The sequence below is a fragment of the Serinus canaria genome, chromosome 5 (genome assembly GCF_022539315.1).
Source record: "Serinus canaria isolate serCan28SL12 chromosome 5, serCan2020, whole genome shotgun sequence".
Lineage (NCBI taxonomy): Eukaryota > Metazoa > Chordata > Aves > Passeriformes > Fringillidae > Serinus > Serinus canaria.
In genome coordinates this window covers 46,956,327-46,965,788 of record NC_066319.1, presented here as the reverse complement: position 1 = coordinate 46,965,788, position 9,462 = coordinate 46,956,327, and positions in this window count along the sequence as shown.

The following is a 9,462-nucleotide window of genomic DNA, read 5'->3' as shown; positions in this document are numbered from 1 at the left end:
AGATCAGATATTAGGAAAAACTTCTACCTCTAAAGGGTTCTCAAGCACTGGAAGAGGCTGCCCAGGGAAGTGGCAGAGTCAGTAAACCTGAACCTATTTAAAAGACTCCTAGATGTGGCACCTGGGGACATGGTTTAGTGGTGAATGTGACGGTGCTGGATAAGTGGTTGGACTTGATGATCCTAGAGGTCTTTTCCAACCCGAACAATTCTATGAAGTGGTGGGGGGTCAGTTTAATGAATTACAGCAACAGCCATTATGCCACAGACTGTGGTATCCATCAGGTTTAAATATTAAACAGGTTTTGCAGAAGAAAACTTCCACATTAAAATCTCTAGGTGACTACTAAGAAAGAAAATGCCTCTGGAAGGGATTGACCCCTGCTTCAGGCATCAAAATTGTTGGATCAACCTCCTTACCTCCAGTCTGCAGAGGCAGAAAAATGTCACTTTGGAGAGCAGGGCACACCCTGGTGTGGTCCCTCAAGTCCTACTAACCCTATCAGCCCCAAATTCACTGCTGTTTGGCTGAGCTCTTCTCTTGCTTTAGTCATGATGAGATGGTCACAACAAGCAGTGGGAGGACTGGGTGCAAATCTGATCAGACCAGAGTAGAGCAAAAGAGCTCCAAACCTGAAACCAGGGTTATGTCTTGAGTACAGCTGAAAACCTTGCTAAAGAATATGAGGTGCAGCAACTTCCCTGCCCTGAAGAGCCTGATGTTGCCTGATGTGCTCCTCCTTCACCATCCCATCACTGGGAACCAGTGTTATGATAGCCAGAGAGAAATTGGATTACTGGGGTTTAATATCATTTGGAGAGGGAGCAAGAAATTATAATGAGAGAGATGTGGATTCTGTGACTCTGGTAATATAAATCATGAAGTGCTTTTCACTGGTTTCATCTGGGCACATGCTGCCAAGGTCTGCATCTTGTTAAAAGATGCCCAGTACAATTAGCTCCAAATCAGAACTTTCTCCATTTCTGAAAGATGCTTTTATTTGGGCATGCTTGATTCATAATCCTTGAGCACAAAGCAATCAAATGTTTTTTAAAAAGAAAACAAAAAACAACTGAAAACTGATGTTGTAGTATGTCTTAGTCTTCAATTACTGGAGCATTAACATTTTTAATATCAATAGAAATTTCTTACCCCTTCGATAAGAAATTATCCCTTATCCCAGCCGATCTTCCATTAATAAAGATTTTATCTATGCCATTTCCTTAAGGTTCTTTCATAATTGCAATGTCTTCATATTTATAGCACAGAAAGAGTTTTCTAATTATGAGTTTACAGAGAAGTTGCCCTTGAAAGTGGCCTGCAATGAAGATTTTTAGTATTCAGAAAAAAATACTAAGAATATTCATATCAAGATAGCTGGCATGTTCTGAGCTTGTTTTACTTTTGGCTTTAGTTAAAACAAAGGCACTCACTGCAACATTTAAACTCTTGTCTTGCTGCTTCTGTCTTGCCCCATGGCAGTTTGACATATCCATGGGGACTGGCAGTTCTCCTGATTAGACTGATGTCCTGCCAGCCCAGCCCGAGTGGCTGTGAGCATCCAGGCAGAGCTGTGAGCCCTGGCACGGGCTCCTCACCTGAGCAGCAAACACAGAGCACATGGGATGGCCTGGGAGCCACAGGGGGAGGCACCAGTGCCTTGATGAAGTGTGCAGTCCCTCAAGGGGTATTTTCTGGGGAGAGGAGGGATGGTGCAAGTGCTGGACACAGTGTGCAGCACCAGCACCCTCTCTGAGCCCTTGTTTCAGGCAGTCATTGGACAAGTTAAGGTTCAGTAACAAAATGATTGAGCCTGGATGTTGGTAGTTTACTCCCCTGCATCATGTATTATAAAATTCTATAAAAAGCATGACATCCATGAAAGAGGCATTATTGCACTGAGAAGAGTCCTGATCAGCCTCCAGGGATGCTGGGGAGGGTGCAGGACAGGGCAGACTGATGCATGGAGACCCAGTTCTGCCTCCCCTGAGAACTTCGAGAAGAAAATCCTACGGGTTTCAATTCCTCCCTTGCTGTATTATGGCAAGGCTTTAGGAAGCTGATTTTATCATGAGTGCTGGCTAGGTAGATCAAATCTTCTTTATGGCAGTTGGCTTCCTTAATCTGTGAGCTCTCATAAAAATAGTTAAATGGTATTTATATGTATCTGCCTCAAAGTATTTTATATGATATATCACTGTGGCTGAAAGAGAAAGGAAGTTCCTTTGCAAATAGCAGCTGGCTGTTTTCCTTTCCTATGCCTTGATAGAAATTTCATGAATTCATTTCTGTGCAGCACAAAGAGAACTCAGAGGCAGAACGTGAATAAATTTCCCTTTAGGTTCGGCATCACTTCCCCCTGCACACGCAGACAGAAATGCTTTCAGGATTGAAGTTTCATTGAACACAGGCCCAGTCGGAAGCAGAAAAGAAAATATAAAGAAAAGCAGCATGGCAGACACATCCCAGTGAATGAGCCTGTGAGCCAGAGACAGCCTCCCCTATTTTGATTTGTAATTTGAGGATAATTCAATTAGACATTTCAGGCAATTTAAACATTCATGCATTGTCCAGCACCAAAGCATGAACTGTTCAGCAGCAAACAGGACCTGACAGCCTTAGCAGGCCGAGTGAAAATCCCAATGTTTAAAAGGAAAAGCTCTCATCTAATTGATATGCCTACTGGAAAATTAAAAAAATAAAGGGGGGAGAGGAGGAGGCTGTGCAGGAGGTACCACGAGGGTGAGAGAAGTACAAAGGGCAGAGTGGGAGGCATATCCTGGCTGTGGGCTTCACACCTTATTTGCAGACATTTGCTTGAAACAGAATATTTCAAATCCTATGTGTTCCTTTTAACAAGGGATTAAAACATAAATGCACCTGATCACCCATCTGCTCACCTCTCCAGAGGTAGCTGAAAGGCAGACAGGCATTCAGGAGCAAAATGGGAGCATTTTCATAAGCAGCTGCCTCTGAAAGCAGGGTGCCCCTGCCCACTCTCAGCCACACTGAGGTAGCTGAAATCATCACCCCCTGCCAAGGTCCTGGCACTGAACCCACACAGCAGAAGAAAGTCCTGTCTGGACCCATGTCTCACTCAGGTGACAGGGAGAAGCTGGAGGGCAGGAAGCCCCTCTTTGTGCCTGTTTCATGCACAGCAAGGCATTGCACAGTCCCTTGCCCAGCACCCCCTGCTTGCCCTGCCCACCCTGGCCACCAGCAGCCAGATCCCTGTAGGATAACATGAGGTGTATGGCTCTGTGCCCACAAATGGAGATATTGGCTGCTTGGCTGATAGCTTAGTGATGTTAAACACTGGGTATAATAATAACTATAACACAACAATTTCAGGTGGAATTTCAAGCAAGGATGTCTCAGAGCCTTGCTTACTTTAAATTCATTGTCTCTGGTGACCTCTGGATCCAGGGGAAGAAATGCTATTTGTCTTGTCCCCAGGAAATTGCCCTGGAAGCAGCAGGTATCACCTATCTCACCTATCAAGCCCTGGCAGGGCTTGCAGACAAAACAGCTTGGACAGACACAGGGCTGGATTGTTCAAAGTCATTCCTTTGGGAACTTTTAGAGGCAGGTGATGAAAGCATCAGGGATCATCAAGTAAAAGCTTTCTGGCAAGCTACGTGCCTCTGGTGTTCCTGCAATGGCCACTCAGAAAATTTCTGGAGCTGAAAACTCACCTGTAAAACTTCCCAGGAATGCATCACACCCACCCCATCTTCATTTCAAATGTTATGGAGGACCAAGTTTGGATGGTAAAATCCCTAAAAGTGCATACAGTGCATGTGGATGCCAGACACAGTGGTACTCTTCCTTGAGTCATTCTACTTGAAGACCCAGCATTTAGTGTGCCTATGACCTATAAAGGTGTGAACAGTTTGTGCTGAAATTTTCCATGCTAGCACTCTACTTTAAGCTGACCTTTCCATTTGTCCAGGAATTGCAGAACAGTCCTGTTGCTTCCAAGAATGATACTGGGGGAAGAAAATATTAAAACAAAACCTAAAAGTAACTTCTGACTGTTTTATTGAGAATCTCTAATTCCTTGGGTATTTGGAGTTGGGATTAAATTTGACAAGAAGATCGATGCTTTCATCAGCAGTTACAAGTTTCTGGAAACTCATGGTTTCCCTTCTTCAGAGGCCATTTATCCTGGATAAAAACTCCACTGAAAAGCCTCTCTGAGGTGAGATTGCTCCATCTCTACCATTCCAACTAAAAATAAGATACTGAATATCAGTCAATTCTTGTTCAAGAACCATTCAATACATGTGATTAAAGTCAGGGATAGAGCTAAATGAAAACAATTCAGCCCACTTATTTTTTAAAACTATACTTTTGGAAGATCAAAACCATTGTAAATTTAGTTTAAAATTACTGGTGCTCAGCAAGGAAGTTTGCTGCTCTCATCTTTGGGTAACTTGGTAGAAACAGACAGTAGAAAAGAGAAACCCCTTAGCAGAAATAAAACAGAGACACTTTCTACTCATGGTTCTGTTTTACCTTGAAACAGGTGATGTTGGTCATACATGCAGGTAGAGCCCCTCAGCATGAGAAATCCCTCAGATGAATTCAGATGAATGACCACATGAATCTGCTCTGCTCTCCTTTTTCCTGATCCCTTGGGCACTGCATGGACAAAGGTACAATCCCACAGCTCCCTGCCTCCTGCTCAGGGGCACACACACACGCACTGCCTCTCCAGGAATGCAATTTTCCATGACAATGCAGCATAAACTGTTCAGGACAGCTTTTGAAGAACCCTTTTCTCCCTGCCCCAATCACTGAGGCAAAATTGGTATTATTTGATTCTTCTTTGGAAAATTATGGAGTGGGGGTAAGAAGGGAGTGGGAAAAATCTCTGGGTTTATAATTTCCCCCATTTTTTTTAATGTACTGAACTGGCATATCTGAAGTTACTGAAGCTGTATGGGAATGTAGGAATGGGACCAAACTGAGCAATTACTGATTTGGCAGTTATGCTTTTTGGTTTGAGGATTTTTTTTTCCTCATGCTTCATCACCTGAAATATGAATTCAGGTCTCCTAACTCAGTTTTCAGGTGCATTTAAGAGACTCAGTGGTTTAAGGTATGATTTTTTGGAGCCAAAGCTGTATTCAAGGAAGAAAAAAAAAAGGAAAATTTAACAAGCAGTTCATTAGCTCAAGCACCAGACTCTGTGGTGTCCGCAAGGTCACATGCTACCTTTAATGGCTCTACTAAAAGCAGTAGAACTGCTCTATAGCAATAGACATGGGGAAAAGCACCAGAAGTTTATTTTTGTAATTGTAATGCTGTGTTTGAATTGTGTTGATAAGATACCAGATGGAGCCAAACAATTTTGAATTAAAATTTATCATTTCTGAGGGGGTAAAAAAGTATTTTCTGAAATGCTATTTAGTGTACAAACAGGAGAATAGTCAATCATAAATTTGAACAATGCTCTATATTCAACACTCCCTTAGAGAGTCTAAAGAGTTTTGACTTACCAAGATGAGTCTTGTGATGAATTCCCATTTGGTATTTCTAGTGTTCTGGCTGATGTCTAAACATGGTGACAGATTCTCTGTGCAGCACTGTGTGATCTGAATTGGTTCCACTTCTGCTGTCAGGACCTTGAGGAATATCAATAATAGTGCACTGTCAGTTGTTACAGGGGAGAAGAGGTTTATTTTCAACACCTGTGACTTATGATGCCTAAGCACCTAAGGCAGGATTCCTCTTATCTAATTTTAACCAAACTGAAAAATGTAGTGCTTAATACATCTAAGCTCTCCAGAACCTTGTTTTCAATGGAGAAAGATAGCAACTCCAGATGGCAACCCATCTTACCCTGAAATAAGTGCCTGTGCCTGGGGGAAGCTGAACAGCCCCATTCTCTTTGGGCACACAGGGACAACTGCTGTGGCACAGGACAAGGCTCCCAGGGTCTGAATTCACTGGTGCTGAGAGGGCAGATGCTGCTGCACTCAGGCAGTTTGGCAGAGCAGGTGGTATCCAGTCCAGTGATGTCCAATACCCTTCTTAGTGGAAAATAATGAACAATCAGGTGATTATAATCAATAACCAGAGTACAAACAGTCCATCCAAAATTGGGCATATTCATACAAATTTATAAAGAAACTTTATTCTGGAAAACACAGTCGATTAATTAATACAAAACAAATTATGTTTATACAAATTTAAGAAGTGTACAATTTAGGAGATGTGATGAAAACACCGTGTGTGCATGCATGTGTGTGTGTGTGTTTGCACATGGATACAGTTTAGATTTAATTAGATTTAATTTAGATTTTATTCAGCCTGCCTAGATGAATGTTATTCTGAAAATAATAATTCTTGGGCAGACAATTCCTTTGAGGTCACTTGCACAATCTGGTGAGGCATCCTCTGCAGGGGACACCCAAAGAGCTCGGAGTGCTTCCCCTCCCTCCCAGCCAGCCCCAACACAGACAGCACAAGCCTTCCCAGCAGCTGTGGGGCCGTGGCTGCTCAGAGGCTCAGCTACTCTCTCTGGAGACAGAAACCCAAACTGGGACCTCAGGGGGGTCTGGAGAGCAATGGGAGAGGAGCCCAAGGTCCCAGCCCAGCTCACCGGCAAGGCCAGCGCTTCATTGTTGAAGTGAACACAGAAATGCAGGTTGCAAATGTATTAGAGCATGAAGCCCCTCTCCCTACAATCATTATTTTTTAGGTGACTGCAACACCCCCTTCAAACCAGTTTTTCCTTCTGTTTTGAGCAGTTTCTGGCGCAAGGAGAAGGAGCTCAGAAGCGTGAGCGAGGCAGCGAACGCCCTTGGAGCCGCTGGCCTCAGGGCTGGAGCTGCACGTCTGCCCAGCTTGGCCGGGCACAGCTGTCACCAGAAATGACCAGAGCTGCCCCAAAAGCCAACTCGACCCTCCTGATGGCTGCAGTCTGTCAGTGTCACCTGAATTCAGCACACACTGCACAGACGTGCCCTTTCTCCAAGGGAACCGAGCAGCTGAAAACAACATGACACTCCGTCAGCTTAGGAAAGCTCAAAAACAATCAGCGCTCAGTTTGGCTTTGTGTTTTCAGGGATTTTCTGCCTTGGCTTGCATTTAATCAGCAGAAATAAAAAAAAAAAAAATAATAATAAAATTTAAAAAAGAAAAAGAAAATCTAAAATACACTCTCTACCAACCCACTTTTTCCCAAACATTTCAAACTCTCAAGCACATTTGCACTAGGAAAATACACCTTTATTCCAGGAATGTTCTTGTCAATGCTATTTGAAGCATGAACAGATTTTTTTTAAAATAGCTGTTTCACAATTGTTTTTCCAACCTGTTAACTGGTCTCCTGCTTACACAAACAACTTGTTTGTGAGATGGTGAGATCTGCTTCAGGATACTTTGTCAGATTATGCATCAGTCTCCAGCGTGTGTCTGGAAAACAATCATTATGTAAAATCTTGCTTTGACCTGTATTAATTTTCAACTGTAACTGAATTAGGACAATGGACTGCAAGTAATGTGTGTGAATAAAATAGATCACCAGCTGAGGCTGCAAGCCCTTGATATTAGATCAGAGAGGGGAATTGCAACTATCAAAGGTGTTGCAGAAAGTGCAGTGCCCAGCAGATGATCGTGGCTGCTAATGACTGAGGATCTGCTGAAGCTGCCAGACCTGAAGAGCTGAGGAGGGGAAGCAGAGTTGTGGGGTTCATGGGATTTACAGGGTGGTGCACTAAATGTACTTATTTGAGTGCCTGGTTTCCCATGGACCTGGCTGCTGTAATACCTTGAGTGCTGCTGGGTTCATATTCAGGCTTTCCAGACTAAAAAGAGTGAGTGCTGTTTCACACAGAGCGCTGGGCTTGGAGAAGGGAACATAATGTTTGTTGAAACCAAAGTATAAAATAGTTGTCTAAAATATCCTTTTGCATAAAAGAACATACTTGAAAACTACACTGGAGATGAAAAGTTAATCCATATTTGAATTTAGTACATTTTATTGCATACTTCATATGCCAGGAAACAGACACAAGTGATACACAAGTGGTAAGATTATTATTTACAAGCTAGAGGGGAAAGCCTTTCAATAACAAAGACAGAATTTGCCCCCTCACCATATAATAGTGATAACTAAACTAATATATGTTAGACATGACATTTGAATGCTGAAGAATAACCTACATTCCACATTTGTTGTGATGATTTACAGCAATGAACTTGACCCAAAAAAATGCTACGTAAGTGCTCAGTGTTATTAATAATAATCATCCAGAGAATTCTCAGATGGATTGCTTCAACTTCCTTTTTGCAACAGTTCTGGTCTCCTTTTTATTCCTCATGTTCATTTTATTCCCTTCTAATTAATTGTGATTTTCTCAGTGGATGCTAATATTTTTTTTTATTTGAATATTTGACTCAACAGAGCTGAGCAATGAGCTCAGCTCTGTTGAGTCAAATATTCAAAATAAAAAAAAATCCCTCATCACTCTCCATCTCACCACTCTGGCTCAGCCACTTGTGCTGCGTGGAGCCATTCTTAGAGAAAGTCACAGCTCTGGAAAAGCCCTGGAGGGAAAAGTTGTCCTGTTTTGATGAAATCCATGGCGCAGATCATGACTTCCTCTCTGGATTGATGTTGAGTGGTAAGCAGTAGGCCAGCCTGTGCATTCTTGGTACAACTTTCAGGGCATCAGTTTTACTGATAGAATAAAGGAAATGGGCTACTGGGTCTTTGAAATCTGAAACTAGCCTGGTAAAGGATAGTCTTAGGGTTTTTTCCTGGTTCTTCACCTCTGTCATTCAAAGTAACTCAAGAAAAAGACAGATTTTTAGTTAAGTGCCACAATTTCAGACTAAACTTAAAACCTCTCTCTTAAATATAAGAGCACCCCGATGGACACCACGTGCATCCACAAACCAACAGCGCCTCAGGAGACATTGCCAGATGTGTGGAATTAAGGATTGTGATAGGAGCTTCTCCCCAAGACAGCTGGCAGGCTGTGGGTACCTGTGTGAGGCTGTAGAGATGTGCTCTTCTCTCCTTACCTGGTGGCTCAAGAGGCTGTGGGTGATGTCAGGCTCCAGTGGACTGCAGGTACCCAGGTATTCATCTCCAGACACAGCACTGCAGCTCATGCCACCATTGTATTTCTTCTCTGCTCATTGCCTACATGGATATCATATCATAAAAGACTTTATTTTGTTTGGTTTTTTATTTCAAGCATAAATGTTTTCTGGATTTAGCTTGCACTTTAAGGCTTTGGGCAAAGGGAGGGACTTAGCTCTAGATATCCTGTGAAATCTAGAACATCAAAGCCTTAGTTTCTCCCTGGGCTGTGTGGGTAAAAAGGGTAGCAGACAAACCACCTCCTGCTGACTGTGCATTAGCCCTCGTGGGTCACAGAGTGTGACTGCTCACTCTCTGAGCCAGCATTGGTGAACAGAGTCTCAAAGTTGAGACAGCTATTT